Source organism: Hevea brasiliensis, chromosome 13, assembly GCF_030052815.1.
Source record: "Hevea brasiliensis isolate MT/VB/25A 57/8 chromosome 13, ASM3005281v1, whole genome shotgun sequence".
Lineage (NCBI taxonomy): Eukaryota > Viridiplantae > Streptophyta > Magnoliopsida > Malpighiales > Euphorbiaceae > Hevea > Hevea brasiliensis.
In genome coordinates, this window is record NC_079505.1 from 68,843,097 (window position 1) to 68,855,858 (window position 12,762).

The window sequence follows — 12,762 nt, forward strand, 5'->3', positions numbered from 1 at the left end:
CAAGATGATCTCGCTGGCCCTCGCATTTGGTTTATTAAGAGAAAATCCAGCTTGAGATGTACTCATTGGCAAAGGTTGGATTAAGAGAGCTGTATAGAAGATCAGCTCCCATATATGTACTGTTTGAATATTTTATGAGTGTGTGAGTACTCCAAATTACCTTTTTGTTGTTTATGATATGATTTGTGTATGAAAACTGTGAAGGTGTTGCATTTCACTCTTTAGGATGCATTAGCTTTAGATAGCTATAGAAATTATACTTAAAATCAATATTTTACTCTCTGAGTCGAACGCTCACTCCTGTTTACCTTATTTTTCTAGGATACAGGAGGTCCTTTATTAAGTTTAACCTGCTCTCTTCTTCACAGGTTTACTATCGGTATTTAATTATACTTTGTTCTTTTATTATGTTCTAGAACTTCGCATGTATTATTATTATTAGTGATGTATTCATTTGGATATATTTTATATGAATTAACTAGAATTGTAAGCATGATATATGAGTACGCATGTATGATCATTGGGTTGAATGAGGGAGCTAAGCTCCATTTGAATTAGTATTATTATGAGTATATGTGGAGGGTGAGCTGAGCTCCCCAAATTGTTATATATATTGCGCTTACATGTCGGGTGAGTAAAAAACTCCCCGTTGGATGGTCCATATTATGGCTAGATTCTGTCCGGTTGATTTCTTGAAGTTGGGCTCAATATGGACCTTAGGATTGGGTTAAGGAATAGTTAGGCTTACTACGAGCCTCGGGGGCTTTAGGCTGGCTCAGGTCCTAGTGCCAGTCCGGCCCATAGGTTGGATTATGACAACTATGATAAAAAAGAGCAAGATACAATCACTTCGAACTCTCAAATCTTAATTTTAGTGTGTTCTCGAATATTTCATAACTCTACCACAAAGGACAGAATATTACAATATTTATATTAATTCTTTAACTAAAAGAACATGGCGTTTTATGCATAAAAGAATGCCCATCTGACCTATAGTGCAAAAGGCAAGTAATATATTTTGAAATAGATTACTAATTATTCAAATAACATATATATTTTTAAAAAAATAAAAAGAAACATGATGTTCGTAAAAAAAAGTATTGTATTAAGATTAAAAAAAAAAAAAACAAAGTTTCCGATAAATTTTTAGCTAAATTTACGATCTATAAAATTATAAACGAACTAAATTAGGATAACAAATACAAAAAAATAAATTAATACATATACCTTGTTTTCTCTAAAATCCTTTAGCAAAAGTACTAAGTCTCTAAATCAAAATGTTCCAAAGTGAAAAGATATGCAATAAAGAAAGAGAATAGAAATTTTAGGAAAAAAAATAAAAAAAAAATAATAGGAGAAATTTAATTAAGGATTAATTACAGAAAAGAGAAAAAAAAAATTTAAATTAGGTGTATCTAATATAAGCTCGAACTCATATGAAAATGAGTTTAATTATCGTTAGATTATATATTTATATTGAGGTATGTGCATGATTAATTAAATTGTACATATAAAATGCAAAAATCTATATGTAAAAATACAATCTAACGATAAATGCACCTATACTTATATGAATTTGAACTCTTCACAAACACACTCAATTAAATTAAAACTATTTTAAATTACCTATAATAAACACTCATCGCTTTTTTTAAGTGAATGTTGTTAGATTTTTTTTTACTATTTAATTCATAGGTCAAATAATTTTAAGATAAGAAAGGTTAACATAAAGTTAATAAATTTTATAGCTACATAAATTTAAAACACTATTTTATAACTATGTTATCCCTTGTAGCAACCTAAGAGGGGGGGTGAATTAGGTTCTAATTACAAAATTAAAGATTAAAAGAAATTTAAACACAAAGAAGAGAAAAGGAAGAATGATAACACAAGAGATTTATAGAGATTAGGCTATCCCAAGCCTACGTCCTATCCTCAAGGCTCTCCTTGAGAGTTAACTCCACTAAAATTTTTCTTTGGATGAAGAATAAACCCCTTACAATTACCACAAGAGCAAACCATTGCTCTTTAATAAATCCCTTTACATTCAAGAGTTATTTAAAGCTCTATCACACTCAAAATTACAATAAGTGCTCACAACAACCTTGAATGAACTCTCAGAACAAGGAATTTACAACTTAAATATCAAGTTCTCAATATTAACTATGGTAGCTCAAGTTCTAGAGAGAGAGAATGAAGAAAATCTTTAGAACACAATAAATTTCCAAAAGATTATTGTTGTAAAACTTAAAAAACATGTTTCCAGTCATAAATGGTATCTATTTATAGTTTTTGCAAGAAAATAACTATTGGAGGTGCATTAAATGTTAAATTAGTCGTTCAACCACCCAAAGCTCTATTTTATCGAGTTGCAAAAACCCAAGTTCGGCTGCCGGAGTTATTTACTTCGGCTGCCGAAGGTTGAAGCGCTAAAAAACAGCTTTTGAAAAGTCACTTTCGGCTACTGAAGTTCTCACTTTTGGCTATCAGAGTATTCTCTGGACAAAATGGCTTTTAATGCTCAAAAAGCATGATTCAAAGAATGAACTTCGGCAGTCGAACTTTCCACTTTTGGCTGCCGAAGTGCTCTCTGGATAGAAAGTATCAAAGGGGCACTTAGGTTTTGAAAATGCGTAACTTTTTTACTGGAACTCGGATTTTTGATCTGTTTTAACCGTTGAAAAGCTAATTTGATAAACTTTTCAATGAAAACACTTTCAAAAAAAAAATTGAATTTCTCAAATGTGAAAATTTCATTTTACTCCCCCTTGGTCAAGAAAAAGTTAAAAGTAAAGACACTAAGAAATTAAGAGTTTAAAAAACTAATAATTTTTTATCCGAACTCCGATTTTTGATCCGTTTGAATAATTGGAAAGCTAATTCAATGTATTTTGCAACTAAAATACTTTTCAAAATTAATTTTATATTTTTGAAAAGTTTATTTAATTTTCCCTTGATAAAGAATTAGGTGAAAACTAAGTTGAATAAGATATTCTTAGTACCACCTAGACTTGAGCCAACACAATTAATAAAATGAGATTTACAAGATATAAAATAAATAAAAGTTATATTGTAGGGTCCCATAAATGTTTGCTTCCTTATCTTGCTCTACAAACTCAACACAAACACTTCCAAAGTATATTAGTAGCACACTAATTGTTTATTATCATCAAAACATAGGTTAAGACACCTAGGTCCAACAATCTCTTCCTTTTTGATGATGACAAACAATTAGTGGATGAGAAAAATTAAGCACAAGTAAAGTGTATGTTTTTTAGAAATTCTCCCCTTTAATGTACTCCCCATTTCAAAAATAATTTGTGCCTTAATAAATAGAATTTGAAAAGCACATAAGAGAGACTTTGACTCAATGAATGCAATGCCATGAGTCCTAGGTGAATGATGATGCAAAGTTGTTGTTATATCAAAAATAATTCAGAATATGTATCAAAGGATTACCAAGATGCATCACATAAATATACCCAAAACATATATCCCACTAAATCATCATTTATATATCATGTTTAAAGTTTAAAATTTAGAATTATTCATCCACTTAGCTAATTCATCCACTAGCTATATATCTTCCCCTTTTTGGCATCATCAAAATGCACTCTAGAAGGAAAATAGCATCATTCAAAGGCTTACCACCATGCATTTGAGCACAAAAAGTGATACCATTAAGGTGGTTATATGGTAACTAAGTAAATGTGCATAATCAACTTGATTTGAAATTGTACATGAGTATCATTATGTCATTGAGAAACTTAGAACACATGTATAGTATATGCTCAATCTAGAGGCAACATAACAACTATTCTAAAGAACAGCCTACAAAGAGCCAAGAAGACTACAATACAAATTTACTAATTTCATTTGCATTGGACTTGTAAAACCATCATGTATTTTATTCAAAGTAATAATAGAATTTTGGCAAATAACCTTCATAGAACAATCAAGGAGAACAATTTAAATTAATGAGGAATAATATTGTGATCATATGATAGCCAAAAATAGAAAACCTCTATTTTTGTTCATGTGAACAGTCATGTGAATAGTAATGTGAACAGTAATGTGAACAATAAATCACAATCTCAGGCATCAAGGTTGTCAAGCATGCCTAATTCTCTCTTAATGAAACTAAACCTATCTTCACACAAAGGTTTTGTAAAGATATCAGCTAATTGGTGATGTGTATCAACAAACTCAAGAACAACATCACCGTTCAATACATGATCACATATAAAATGATGTATAATATCTATATGCTTAGTTCTAGAATGTTGTATAGGATTCTTGGTTAAATTGATTGCACTTGTGTTATCACATTTAATAGGAATGTGATCAAGAGATACTTTAAAGTCTCTCAATTGTTGCTTGATCCAAAGTATTTGGCTACAACAAAGACCTGCAGCCACATATTTGGCTTTGGCCGTGGAAAGTACAATCGAGTTCTGTTTCTTGCTACATCAAGAAACTAAAGAGTGTCCTAGGAGTTGACAAGTACCTGAGGTACTCTTCCTATCAAGGATGTTTCTAGCAAAGTCGGCATCCGAATAGGAACATAAATCAAAGGATGCATTTCTAGGATACCATAGACCTAAATGCAATGTACCATTCAAGTATTTGAGAATACGTTTAACAACATGCAAATGAGACTCTTTAGGACATGATTGAAAATGTGCACATAAACATACGGAAAATATAATGTCCGGTCTACTAGCTGTGAGATATTAGAGACTACCAATCATACCTCTATAGAGCTTTTCATTAATCGATTTTCCTTTTTCATCCTTGTCAAGTTTAGTGTTTGTGCTCATTGGAGTTCTACTTGGCTTCCTATTCTCCATCCCAAACCTCTTGATCAATTCTTTGGTGTACTTGGCTTGGCTGATGAAGATGCCATCGTTAGCTTACTTGATTTGAAGCCCAAGGAAGAACTTGAGTTCTCCCATCATGCTCATCTCAAACTCACTCTTCATGGTATTAGCAAACTCTTTACACAAACACTCATTAGTAGCACCAAATATAATATCATCAACATATATTTGTACTACAAGGATATCATTTATATGATTTTTAACAAAAAGAGTTGTATCAACTTTTCCTTTTGAAAAACCATTTTGCAAAAGAAAGTTACTAAGCCTTTCATACCAAGATCTAGGAGCTTGTTTCAAACCATACAAGGCTTTAGTCAATTTAAAAATATGGTTTGGAAACTCATGATTTTCAAAACCAGGAGGTTGCTCAACATATGCCTCCTCATCAATAAAACTATTTAGAAAAGCACTTTTAACATCCATTTGGAAAAGCTTAAAATTCATGTATGATGCATGTGCAAGCAAGATTCTAATGGCTTCTAATCTAGCTATGAGGGAAAAGGTTTCATCATAGTCAATGCCCTCCTCTTGGTTATAGCCTTTGGCTACTAACCTAGCTTTATTCCTAGTTATGTTTCCATCCTCATCTAATCCATTTGGTGCTTATGGATGGATGGTCCTTTGGCCTAGGAACTAAGGTCCAAACCTTACTCCTTTCAAACTGATTGAGCTCCTCTTGCATTGCAAGTACCCAACTCTCATCATTAATGGCCTCATCTATGCTCCTAGGTTCTATTTGATAAATGAATGCAAGGTTATTACATATATTTCTAAGAGATGATCTAGTTGTTACCCCTTTTGATGTATCACCAATGATTAGGTGTTTAGGATGATCCTTCTTGAATGTCCAATTTTTGGGTAGATCTTGTTGAACTTTTTGATATGGAGCTGGTTGACCTTGTTTGCTTTTGAAGCTCAACTTGATCAACTCCCAAGTCTTTCAAGGGATCTTCCATGTGTTAATCTTGAATTCCACTAGATTGAGGATCTTTAATAGTCAACTCATCAAGATTACCTACAACATCATCATCATAAGAAATATCATTTCTAGGACCAAAGGGGTTAGCTTCATCAAATACAACATGCATTGACTCCTCAACAACTAAGGTTCTCTTATTGAAGACTCTATATGCTTTACTAGACGTAAAGTACCCCAAGAAGATACCTTCATCAGTTTTGGAGCTAAATTTATCTAAATTATCTTTGGTATTCAAAATGAAGCATTTACAACCAAAAACTCTAAAATAACCTATTTTAGGTTTCTTGCCATTCCATAGCTCATAAGGGGTTTTCTTCAAAATAGCTCTAATTAAAACTCTATTTGAAACATAACAAGCCGTATTAATGGCTTCTGCCCAAAAATAAATAGGCAAATTATATTCATTTAACATAGTCCTCCCCATGTCTAAAAGAGTTCTATTTTTTCTCTCAACAATGCTAATTTGTTGGGGAGTCCTAGGAGAAGAAAAATTGTGAGTGATCCCTAGTGAGTTACAAAACTTATCAAATTTCTCATTTTCAAATTCTCTACCATGATCACTCCTAATAGAAGATATTTGAAAACCCTTTTCATTTTGAATCCTTTTTGAAAATCTCTCAAAAATATCAAAACATTCATCCTTATGAGCAAGGAATGCAACCCAAGTATACCTAGAGTAGTCATCAATAATCACCAAGGCATAATATGCACCACCTAAGCTAGCTATTCTAGTAGGACCAAACAAATCCATATGCAACAATTGAAGGGGTCTAGAAGTAGATACCTTATGAATAGATTTAAAAGAGCTCTTGACTTGCTTAGCCATTTGGCATGCATTACTCACCTTATCCTTTTGAAACTTGATCTTTGGTAGCCCATCAACTAGCTCATCCTTGTTCAAGTTTGCAAGAAGGTCCATGCTAGCATGTGCAAGCCTTCTATGCCAAGTCCAAGAGTCATTACTAATAGAAACAAAGCACTTGACATCTTTGTTAGACAAAGCATGCAAATCGATAACATAAAAATTTTCAATTCTTTCACTAATAAACAACATTTTATTATCACTCTTCCTAGACACAAAGCAAGATTTAGACTCAAAAATAACTCTACAGCCCTTATCACATAATTGACTAACACTAAGCAAATTATGTTTTAAACCATCAACGAAAAGCACTTTGTCAAGAATAGGGGAGTTTTCCTTACCAACCTTACCTATTCCCACAATTTTACCTTTATCATTATCACCAAAAGTCACTTGCACACCTCCATCTTTCTTTTCAAGTGAAAGGAAGAAATTGGCATTTTCGGTCATGTGTCTTGAACATCCACTATCCAAGTACCACTTGCTTTCAAGCTTTGAGGATTTGAAGCATACCTACACATGATAATTCAATTTACTTTAGGTACCCAAATATACTTGGGTCCTTGGGGGTTAGTAGTTCCATCATTAAAATCAAATATTCTACCATATTCAAGTTGGATTTTCCTAATAGCACACCTATAGTTGGTGTGACCAAACTTGCCACAATCGTAACAATGACCATTGAACCTTTTTATTCTTGGTCTATATGCATTACAGTGTGAATATGGTCTCATGAGACTATTCTTTTTGTTTCTATTATGTGAATGTGAGCATGAGGCATGGTAAGTGTGATGATAGTTATGAGGCCTAGTAGCATGTTCCTTATGAAGGTTTGGCCTAGATGCAACTCTTTTAGATGTATATGTTCTACTTACATTTTGTTTGGAAGCATATTGATGAATGGAGATCTTTCTAGTTTCATTTCCACAAGATGTCTTTGGTTCTTGTCCTCTAAGATCAGAAACCTTTAGACTAGGCATTTGAGGACTAGGCTCATTAGAACTAGATGTTTTAACAAAGATGGTTTTAGAAGGAGGTGCTTGGGCAAATTTACTATAGCCAAGTCTAAACTTTATGCTAGGAGACCTTTAAGAGTCCGAAATTGCATTAAGTTTGTCCTTTCCTTTAGCAAATTTGGAAAGAGAAGTTTTTAGCTCAATAATTTCATTTTTTAACTTCTCATTTTCTAATGAGAGGTCATCTAAGGATTTTTGCGTATCATCCCCTAAAGGTTTATCATCCTTAATTAAGGTCTCATTTTCTTTTCTCAAACAAGCTACTTCCTTTTTCAAAAGCTTATTTTTCTTATAACTTAATTCTTGTTTATTATTCATAGCTTTAAGAGCACTAACTAGTTCATCATAAGAAAATTTAACAATATCATCATTTAAAGTTACCTGATTAGAGCTTTCCTCCATTGCCATGAAGTACATGTTGGCAACTTCATCATTGATCTCTTCACCTTCACATCTTATGGATATTGAACATTCCATGCTTCTTGTTCTTCTTGATTCTTTTTTGTCGTCTTCCAAAGCAATTAAGCACATGTCAATCATGGAGTGTTCTTTGAAGCTTTGTTCATCAGCGTTATCCACTTGTAGCATTTTCTCCATTTATTGATGAGAGGAATAGTCTTTGGTGTACTCAACTTCATCAACTTGACAACAATAGTTAGAATTATACATAGAATCAAGAGAATCTCATATTTCATTAGCATTAGAGCATTTAGAAATTTTAGCATAAGAAAAATCATTTAAAGAAATTCTCAACATATGCATAGCTCTTATATTCAAAGAAAACATATACTTATCATGCTTACTCCATTCACCCTTTGTCTTTGGCACATGCTCACCATCTGCTACTTTGATAGGAATGAAGGAACCATTTTCAACTATATCCCATAAATCCACTCTTTCCTATTTAAGGAAGTAATACATCATATTCTTCTAATAGAGAAAATCATGTCCATCAAAGAAAGGGGGTTTTACTATCGATTGACCTTCTTGTGCATTGAGGGTTGCCATTGATCTTTGCTCTAAGATGATTAAGTCTTGTAGAATGGAGATTAGTTCTGATACCACTTGTTATCCCTTGTAGCAACCCAAGAGGGGGGGTGTGAATTGGGTTCTAATTACAAAATTAAAGATTAAAAGAAATTTAAACACAAAGAAGAGAAAAGGAAGAATGATAACATAAGAGATTTATAGAAGTTCGACTATCCCAAGCCTACTTCCTCTCCTCAAGGCCCTCCTTGAGAGTTAACTGCACTAAAAGTCTTCTTTTGGTGAAGAATAAACCTCTTACAATCACCACAATAGCAAACCCTTGCTCTTTTATAAATCCCTTTACACTCAAGAGCTATTTAAAGCTCTATCATACTCAAAGTTATAATAAGTGCTCACAACAACCTTGAATGAACACTCAGAATAAGAAATTTACAACTCAAATATCAGGTTCTCAACAGTAACTATGGTAGCACAAGTTTTAGAGAGAGAGAATGAAGAAAATCTTTAGAACACAATAAATTTCCAAAAGATTGTTGTTGTAAAACTTAAAAAATATGTTTTCAGTCATAAATAATGTCTATTTATAGTTTTTGCAAAAAAAAAAAAAGCCTTTGGGGGTGCATTAAATGCTAAACTAGCCGTTCAACCACCCAAAGTTCTATTTTATCGAGTTGCAAAAACCCAGGTTCGGCTGTCGGAGTTATTTACTTCGACTGCCGAAGGTTAAAGCTCCAAAAAACAGCTTTTGAAAAGTCACTTTCGGCTGCCGAAATTCTCACTTTCGGCTGCTAGAGTGCTCTCTGGATAAAATGGCTTTTAACGCTAAAAAACCATGATATAAAGAACTTCCCACTTTCGGCAGCCAAACTTCCCACTTTCGGCTACCGAAGTGCTCTCTGGACAAAAAGTGTCAAAAGGGCACTTAGGCTTCGAAAATGCGTAACTTTTTTACCGGAACTCGAATTTTCGATCTGTTTGAACCATTGAAAAGTTAATTTGATAAAATTTTCAATGAAAATACTTTCAAAAAAAATTACATTTCTCAAATGTGAAAATTTCATTTTACTCTCCCTTGGTAAAGAAAAAGTTACAAGTAAAGACACTAAGAAATTAAGAGTTTAAAAAACTCATAACTTTTTTATCCGAACTCCGATTTTTAATCCGTTTGAATTATTGGAAAGCTAATTCAATGTATTTTGCAACTAAAACACTTTTCAAAATTAATTTTGTATTTTTGAAAATTTTATTTAATTTTTCCTTGATAAAGAATTAGGTGAAAACTAAGTTGAACAAGATATTCTTAGTACCACCTAGACTTGAGCCAACACAATTAATAAAATGAGATTTACAAGATATAAAATAAATAAAAGTTATATTGTAGGGTCCCATAAATGTTTGCTTCCTTATCTTGCTCTTCCTTAACCTTGATGTGAAGCAATTTGATAATTTTGAATATAGGGCCTACAAATTTAACACAAACACTTCCAAAGTATATTAGTAGCACACTAATTATTTATTATCATCAAAATATGGGTTAAGACACCTAGGTCCAATAAACTACATATTCTTAGGGTGGCAATTTAGGTTAACGGGTCGTGTTCGTATCGTGTCAACATGCGATGCGAACACAATTAAAATCGACACGATTAATAAATCGTGTTAAAATTTTAAACACAAACACGACCCTTCTATTATATGGGCTACATGACATGACATGATTAATATTAAATTGTATTAGGTATATTCAACACGACACGACCCATTTAACATAAAATGACCCATTTAACATGGTTTGACACTACTTAACCCATTTAACACACTATATAAGTGGGTTCATGAGTTATAGTGGGTCAAATCGATTAGTGGGTCATGGGTCAATATTAAACCGTGTCATGAATGTGTCAAGTAGGATTAACGGGTTAACCTATGACACGACATGATTATACTCATGTCATAAATGGGTTGATACGAATTCGATACGAGCACGAATAAGCCTAACCCAAATTCTATATTTTCGTATCATGTTTGCGTGTCGTGTTTAAAATTATCACCCTAACATATTCTTAACCAACGACTGGAACTAATGACGAAAGCCCCTGAAGATAATAATCTGAACAAAGACTTACAAAGCATCCCCACTCTTGTGGTCACGGCATAGCTAGACCCATCAAAGTATGGGCTTAATGAAGATGATTGGTTGAAGAATTGGCGTGTGCAGAGGTGTTGGTTAATTTAGCCCACAAATCACTCAACTTAAGAGCACTCGCAGTACGACACATACCAGCCCGCACTATAAGCACACGGCCACACACTTTTCACTTTTAGTTTTTCTTCCCGTGGTTTTCACTGCATTCTCTCAACATCATGAAAAAGTAAGTTTTAACAGATCAATCTAGCATACCAAAACTGGAAAAAAAAAAATTGACAATACTATACAATAAAGCCTATAAATAAATTGGCAATAAATGCCAACGTGTGAGAAATGTACAATGTACTATATTGGCATCATATTGAAATGCAAATTGTGATATGTTGATACTAGAATCAACTTATCCATGATGTATAAAAAGGTTAACATGTTCGTTGACTAATGAAAGGCATAATGACGTATAAACCCTAAAAATAAAGAATTAAATATGTAATCTTATAATATGCCCTAGTTTGCCTAGTTGACTAGTTTGGAAATGTTGGCATGCCAATAGGGTTCTGACAGCTGTATTGTAAATGGCATCGTGCCATATGGTGTTTTATGGCTTATTATGCCGCACTATGATTTTAATAGCCTATGGCTATACGGATTGTGTTATTATACTCGGCTTATTGCCTGATTGATTATATGGCTTCTTAGCTCCACTATTTGTACACCGGGAGATACTTTGTGATCGATGGTGTGATGGCCCGAGGTATTAGGTATCCAGTGCTATTTTATCCACTGTTTGCACACTGGGAGATACTTTGTAACCGATGGTATGACGGCCCAAGGTACTAGGTACCCATTGCTATTTTATCCGTTTATCCAATCTAGTAGGTGTATAGGCTACACGGGTAGTTAATTTAAACCTTATTAAATTCAGGCAACTAAATTAAGTTTATTGACCTACAGTACAACCAAAGTAAGCAAAAATGAAATATTAGCAAATAAAGGTAGAAACAGAAATAAAAGAATAATCTTAGTAAAGATTACTGAAATATTAGTTTGCAAAGAATATCAACACCATGAATTCATAAATAATTATTTTATTTTATTTTAGTTTATTACTCTTTATAATTGGCACCACTAAGCAGAATTGCTTAGCGCGTTGCTTTTATAACGCGTAGGTATTGGAGACACAGCTGGGGAGCCCAGCCGATCTATGACCGGGTGAGAGATCATATCTGTATAGGAGTCTAGAGTTATCTGCAATGCATTGCATACATGGTAGAACTTAGAAATTTTTGTATTTTGTCTTTCTGTTGTGTTTTGAAATTTGGCCCTGTATTTTGTAATATTATGAAAGCTTTAAAGTTTGTAATAATTTGTACATATTAAATAACATAGAGATTTTCTGGATGTATTTGAATTATTATGGACTGTATTATGGAACTATTTAATGACTGTGAAAGTTTATTGACTTTACTGAGAAATTGAAACTGTGAATGAAATTGTGATTTTGAGAATACTATATTGAGACTGTTTTTAACAGGTACAGAAGGACTGTTTGTCTAATTACAGACGGTAATTTGCCGGATTTTTGTTAAAAATTTTGCAACACTCAGTTTTATCATAACAGAAAATAATAAATAATCATGATGTAAATTTCACACAACAATTTCCTAAACCAAATTAAGTATTCAGAAAATAAGATAATCACAGACTAGGTGCTCCGGTACGCCTTGTGGCACTCCTTGCTCGGCTACACTGTAGATGGGTAAGGGGTGTTACATATTTAAAGTGATTACTTTGGGACAGTACCACTCCATCTAAACTAACTCCTTCCCTATTACCAGTTCAACCTTCACTGAACTTACAATGCATGTATTCTGTCTTCGTTCTAC